Genomic DNA, 7,457 nt, shown 5'->3' with positions numbered 1-7,457 from the left:
AGCTGAATATACATTAATATTTAACCCTAGACTACAAAGAGGCAATTTTTAGAGAGCATTTTCTTTCCAATTTCATTGATTCGACTGGTTTGGAGGCTTGTTCTAAATGAAAAGTGTCATGCCCCGACCTTGGAGAGCTCGACCGATGCTCAACCAAGATATCCCAGTCAAGAAAGCCTACTTGATGCCTTCTACCCGACCTTACACATGTATAAAGTGAAGATGTATACCATTCATTACACAATGAGAGGATTTCATGAACAACACCAATTTCATTACCATTAGTTACTTCATTTTCAATTGCCAAAATACATTACACATTCTTAGTCTAGAAGTGGAAACATGTGATACATATACAACATTTCTAGTTTGACATTCCAAATCAAGGTACAACCCACACTATGTCTACAGATCCTCTAATTTATAGAAAAGACTAATATGATTGTTCTAGAAATAAGACACCGGCTTAAATCACAACACTATCCATAAGAAACAAAATATACAAGATCCCGATATGAAGTGGGGCTCACCAAGTCAGCTGAGAAGAGGGTGTACCGCTATCACTGATCGATGCCGCCTGCTGTGGAACCACATGCATCCATTAAAGATGCAGCGCCCCTGGCAAAAGGTGTGTTATTACATCTCGAATAGTACTAGTATATAAGACTAAACACCCTCTCAAATAATCGAGTAACAGTACAAGGAGAAAGAAACATGGAATCAATGAGAGCCTCAAAAAATATTAGAGCATCAAGTTAAGAGAAAGATAACTTTTCAAGAGAATATCAATATTTTAAAGTTGGGAGATCATTAGTACCGATACAACACCGTGCTTTTAGCATGGAGTCTGCTCTCGGTCCGATCGGCTAAGCCGTCTCACCCAAGAAATCCAATCATAACACTACCATGTGTACGACATGGCATCCGATATAGGCCCAATCGGCTAAGCCGTCTCACCACAATACCGTGTGGGTTGACATCACATTCCTCTAGCAATCATCTCATCCCAATTAAGGTGAATAATATCAACACATCAATCTTATCCTAATTAAGGGGAATAATCTCAACACATCGGTTCGGGGATTTACCTCAATCACTCCTACACCGACACATGTAGTTTTGGGGTTAGGTTGTTTCAACCTACCCTTCCTAGAAGACTAACGATACTCCCAAATATTTATTTATAAAGGAGTTGAAGCTTATTTCAAAATCTTTCACATAGACTTTTCATTTCATTGGCACTATCGGACACAAGTGTAATTTTGTTCTTGGCACGTCAGCCGTATTTTATATTTCATACTCACTCCTTTCATTTCAAGCATCATCATGGATTATCAACAATAAGATCATTCGTAATCAAGATTTTAAGTATGTATATGAGCAATAGAAGTTTTAAACACATTGAGTTTTCATTCAAAGAATAAGGAATTATAAACCTTGCATTTGATACATGAATTGAAGTCATAACATTTTGATACATAACCATACTTGAATACATTCCCCAAGGAGAGAATAACACGATAAAAGCAATTGAAACACATTTTGGGCATACAATCTTCGACACAACGCTTATTTGGAATAACTGCATATATTAGGAATGACCCGGATCATGAGAGAGTAAGAACTTGAGACAACCACGCTTGAAACATACGAGGACAGCATGGAATTCGATTCTACGAAAGAAGTTTAGCCAACATACCTCTCTTGAGCTTTCCTTAAACTACTACAATGTTCCGAAAATCCTAGTGACTTTAATTTATTAAATACATGAAAAAATTGAACCATAATTAGGAATAGGTTTTTGGGTTCAGCTCATTTAAGCATCTCATCAAGCACTAGGTATGCAAATTCGAATATACGGTCCTATGGTAATGTTCCTTCACCCCACAATCAATCCCCACTGATGGTAGGCTATAATCTCGTGTTTTGGTCTCTTATTGCACTCTAATTCACGCACTTTATTCATGTTTGAGCTTTAATTGATAGTGTTTTGCACTTATTGTGTGTTTCATGCCTTATAGGAGTGATTCCGAGCTATGTAGATGTTATGGAATGAATTCGAGCGATTTGGAGATTTGAAGTCTGAGTAAAAGCCCAATGGATTAAGCCGGTATCGTGTTCAGGGGTCGAGGACCAAGTCTGGACGTCAAAACGCAAGAAAATTTCGTACTCTGAGAAAAGTCCGCTGCCGCGGCGCATGGGCCCAACCCTACTTGGTATAAATACATGGAAAAATATTATTTTCTGGACTTTTTGACATATTGGAGACCTAAGGAGGCTAAGGAGGAGTTGGAGAAGAAAAAGCACAAGAAGTTCATCATTCAATCCTCACTCAAGACCCGAGTTTGGATCATTTTATGTTTTCCTTTACTTTAAACATATTTGTGATGAATTGCTCCATATCTATGGAGTAGTTCCCTTTAGGGTTTGATGGATTTGGTGTATTGATGATTGTTTGTGGATTATAACTCTAGTTTTATGCATTGAATCGTTTTGGATGATATGAATTCTTTCATCTATATTCACTTGTTCATGTAATCGAGAGAGGCATAACTTGTGATATCTTTGCATTATATTGTCGGTTGAGTTCATTAATTCTTCTTAGTAATTAAAAAAGGCTATTTGAATCATTGATTAAACCTAGTTAGGAGGATAATCGAGAGAGATTCTCCTAAACACAAATCCACTACGCATTCTTGCATATCTTCATGTGCTTAAATTGTTTCATCTAGTGAGGTTATGACTTAATCGAGAGAGAAGTTTTTGCTGAACGTTTGAACCAATAATTGAGTGAATTCGAGAGACTCACTTAAACATTAGAATTGAATTATCTAGAGCCAGATCCCAAACAATTATCTTGCACCTATCCTATCAACCTTTATTTTCTCCCATTGATAACTTTCTTGCTTATATTTGTTTTGATTGTCATTAGTCAATAGCTTTAGACTCTTAGTTAATTTTAGTTAGAAATCATATAAATCTAAAGTGTTGATTTTCTTGGTTACCAAATTAACTAGAAACTACGAAAACAATGTTTAAATCCAATCCATGTGGGTACGATATTATATTATACTATATTCGACTAGCGAGCATAATTTAAATGTATATTTCGAGCTCGTCACCCACTTCAATAGGTCACCCATATATGTTCTACAACCTCCCTACCACCTTCATTGGCACATGCATGCATAATTAACCAACTCCTATTCTCAAGAACCACTTTTCCCATTACCTATTCCCTGCCCATTTTCGAAATTGAAAGGTAGGGCTAGAACCTTACCTCTTTAGTAGACAATTTTGCAAGCTTTCCTTGTGAATCCTCCAAGGCTTGAGAAAGGAACTGAAGTGGAATGTGTTGGGGATCCTCCTTATCTCTCTAGTTCGTCCCCCCTCTCTCTTAAAATATCAGAATTTCCCTTCAAAAATGGTCCCTTAAGTCTATTTAATTAAAATAGGGTCGGGTAAAAATTTCCTCAAACTTTGTTTACCCTTAAAAATAGATAACAATTGAATTTATATGTAGTTTTAAGGATATGTAGATTAATTCAATACAAGTGATCAATGACGTTAAATAAGCACACTAAAGATAAAATAAATAATCAAACTAGTTGCAATGCTATTGCACAACTTGAACTTGGGTTGGACAATGGTTTCGCCCTCGATCGGACCCTCGGTTCACAGCTAATAGAAAATGAATGACAAACAGTAAAGTAACAACTTTGCTGTAGCTAGAGAGTAGTAAAAATGAAATTAGGTGTCCTTGGTATATGTGTTATAGTGTTCTCATTGAATAAAAATCATCTCTTTTATATAGTATGAGAGTTTTATCCATAGTACAATTCTAAGAAAGGTAAAAATCCTCTTTTTCAATAATCATTGATCTGTTACCGATACGGGCTGAGATCCGTGCCGTGATATCCGGTTGGGTGCGGATATCACGGCCCTTCATTAGTCGTGTGCAACCATCTGGTAATGCTTTTCCGAGGTCTTGGAGCTTGAACCGGATCCATGGGGGCGTGATCTCGATATCTTCGGTGGTAAGCGATTTGTTTGGGCCTTTGCACGAGAGATTCCTAGCTTCGATTCCGATTCCATGTAGTTATGTCCTTGCTTCATTTTCCCCACCGGGAAATTAGGGTGCTCATTAGCCCCTGTTTTACCCGTATACAGATAGTCCCCTCATCTCTTAGAGAGTAAATTTGCCGAAATGATGAGAAACGAGAGATGTTCTCTGGTTCCTTCCCTCTTACGTTACAACCAAAACGACGAAGAAGTCGAAACGTCCCATCAGTGATGTCGTTCTAACTTCGAAAACATGTCAACCTCTGGCTGGTTGCCTCCAAATGCGAAGGGTCACATACTTCCCCTATAAAAGCTTCCACCCTTTGTTCTTTTTCCACATTCCGATCAAGTTTCAACCTTCGAAGTTTCTAGCTATCATCAACTTCTTTCAAACCTTCATATCTTCATCTTTAATCTTCAAATCTTCATAACTGTTCTTAGGCTCTTACCTAGAGTTTCTTGAAATCTCCATACTCTGTTGTTCAGCCTTCAAACTTGTTCCTTCAAACCTTCATACTTTTTCTTTAAATTTTCAAACTTTATCAGATAGAAATGGCTAAAACTTCCAAATCAGTTCTCCAATAGGCTGCCTCCTCATCTTCCCGCCCGGGCATGAATGTCGAGGTGGCTGCTTACGAGGCGGCTGTTCCCAAGGTGGCCGCTCCCGAGGTGACTACCCCCGAGCCTCCCATGAAAAGCTGTATACTCGAGGGTTGCTCAATCACGGACGACTTCAAAGTCGAGAGTCAATTATCCAAACAGGACTGGGGCGATGGAGCATGCAGATATATATGCTCCATTACTAAAGATGTCCTTCTCGTGGTCCGAGAAGACTACAAATGGGAAGGCAAGGATGTAGTAGTCCTCCGGCCCGAAGATGATATTACTACCCACGTTGAGGGGTACTTAACTGTTTTTACTTACCCGTTTATGCTGGGTGTCACACCTCTTTTTTTCTGAGGGGATACAGGAGTTTTTCCAATTAAAGTGACATTAATCGAAATGGGATTATTTATTTCAATTTCAGAGTCGCCACTTGGAATAATTTATGATGTCCCAAGTCAGCGGTTTATTTCAAATCCCAAATCGAGGAAATTTGACTCCGTTTTAAAGTCTGCGAAACCAGAAGACCGGGTAAGGAATTCTGTTAACCCGGTGTTAGGCATTCCCGGATTCCGTAGTTTTAGCACGGTCGCTTTTAATCATACATGTCTTAATTTATTTATTTAACTACTCATTTTAAAACCTATGCACTTTTACCTTTTATCGCTTTTGATTATGGTATTTTATGGAATTAATCTTTTAAACGGATTACATGTGTGTAAATCCGCCTTATTTGGGGTGCTAAAAATCATGTCACGCATACGTGTACACAATTAATAACACTTTATTTATTATTAAAGATTGATTGGCCAAAGTCGAATGCGTACTTCGGTTTTAATTTTGGAAAATCATAATTATATCACGCGAACGTATACATAATCACGATAGATTAATAAAAATTGCACCTAAAGCACTTTAACGTATTATTAAGAATTATTTTCCTAAATTAGTTCTGTGGTTATTGCAAAGGCCATGGGTTATGGGATAGTTGTGGAAAATGAAGTAAATTAGTTAGAGGAGTAAATAGGCCATCATGTATCAATACTCTATAGCCCTACAACTGAAGCCCAAAAAGACCAAATATTATGTTTCAAGGCTACTGAACGGTCCACTCTCAACCCATTGCCATGTGGCCTATTATGTTAAAATACCTTAAACCCCAAATTTTGTTATATGAACTCAAACGTTATGATGCAGGACCTTAGTAAATCCACAAAGCCCACCAAATTTACAAGATTAACCACTGGCCTAATCATTAGTTATATCAAACCACGCCACTATCCATTAGTCAGTTCCAAACCCAACTCTTATTAATTCAAATTAAAATCCATGGCCCCAATGAGCTTAACACTATTGTTTCATTGATTTTTCATTCAACTTTCAAGAACAAATTTAATAACAATAGACCAACGCTATATGCTCACAAAATCGACAAACTACAAATCCAAACATGCATGTTTTAATCAAGACAACAAAACAACCAAGCTTTAAAACACAGAACAAATAAACGACAAGAAAAATGAACTAAAATAACAGTAAGCGAAAAGAAGAGCGGACCTCGAGAATGAAACTTTTCTGGTTAAAATGAATCCCCATGAATGAGTATGTTAACTTAAAATGAGCAACAGACCACATGGTTTCTTACGTATACAGCTACAAATCGGACCGCCACCGGAGCTTTAAATGAACAGAAGCTTTGAAATTTGTTTAAATATTGAATTTCTCTGAATACATCGAGGAAGAGAGTACCGATATAACTCAAATACTACCCGAACCACCAACTAAATGGAAAGCTCGAACCGGGTACCTCGACGACAACCTCAATTCAACGACGCATGAAACCTTAATTGAAACTCCATAGCTTTTAAATTCGGATTTCCGGCCAGATCCGCCACCTTACGTCGCAGCAGTAACAAAGAATGGGGAAGACGTCGGAGGAGGAGGAGCAGTAGCCATCGCCGGTTTTTGGCTGAGCTCGCCAGCGATGAGGTGAGACAGAAAACGAGAGAGGGGGCCCCTCAAAGGAGGATCTAGGTTCGGAGTGCTCCTCTGGTTTTAGGGATTAGGTCTAATATCAAAATAGGGAGTGGGTATGGGATTGAGGGAGTTGGGCTCAAATAGCTTTGGGGTTTTGGGCTAAGGTTTTGGACTTCTAACTCTTAAAGTCCAACAAATAAGAAACTTAATAATTTAAAATATACTATTAAATATAAAATTAATTCCAATTAATTAAGGTAAACTATATGAAACTATTTTTGTATTTTCCAATTTTTTGTGCTTTAAAACTAGAATTAAAATTAATAATAAAGTGAAACCCTATAGAAATAAACTTAAATAAATATTCTAAAAATACTAAGACTATTAAAGATAATTCGAATGTGCGGGTCAAAAATTACGTGCTTACAGCTGCCCCTCTTTGCTTGAAAACACTGAGTGTTATTGAGCAAAGAAACAAGTAAGCGACGTAATTGATTTCTGACCCGACACTTTTTCAAATGAGATAAAGATGGATAAAAGATTGTGACCGAGCCCTGGTATCTGAGCTGCCTACATATCCTTGGCTATAAAGGAATCAGGCCACGTATAGTTCAGAGAATGATTGAATGATGAATTGGAGAGTCGAGTGAGGTTCCGTCGAGTCTCCGGTCTGTGGCCCTGTTATTACATCAAAATCTAAAGGAACTAAACAAGCCTATCAGCTATGAGTTACAAGATTCCTATCTATAGGTCTTCTGAAGTTTGATCTTGAGTCTTGAATGGTTCTTCATGCAGGCTTTTGATTTGACCCTTGA

General features: G+C 37.7%; 1 long non-coding RNA gene across 1 annotated transcript; it reads right to left on the bottom strand.

Annotated features, from left to right (window-relative positions):
• Nucleotides 1–271: 271 nt before the first annotated feature.
• On the bottom strand, nt 272–6,784 carry LOC107802384 (uncharacterized). Its single transcript, XR_001651815.2, has 2 exons — nt 6,223–6,784; nt 272–618 (listed from the first exon to the last, which is right to left on the bottom strand). It is a non-coding gene; the product is annotated as an uncharacterized LOC107802384 (long non-coding RNA).
• Between the last annotated feature and the right edge of the window lie 673 nt (nt 6,785–7,457).

This window comes from Nicotiana tabacum, chromosome 23 (assembly GCF_000715075.1).
Source record: "Nicotiana tabacum cultivar K326 chromosome 23, ASM71507v2, whole genome shotgun sequence".
Taxonomy (NCBI): domain Eukaryota; kingdom Viridiplantae; phylum Streptophyta; class Magnoliopsida; order Solanales; family Solanaceae; genus Nicotiana; species Nicotiana tabacum.
This window is presented reverse-complemented; position numbering and strand designations above follow the sequence as displayed.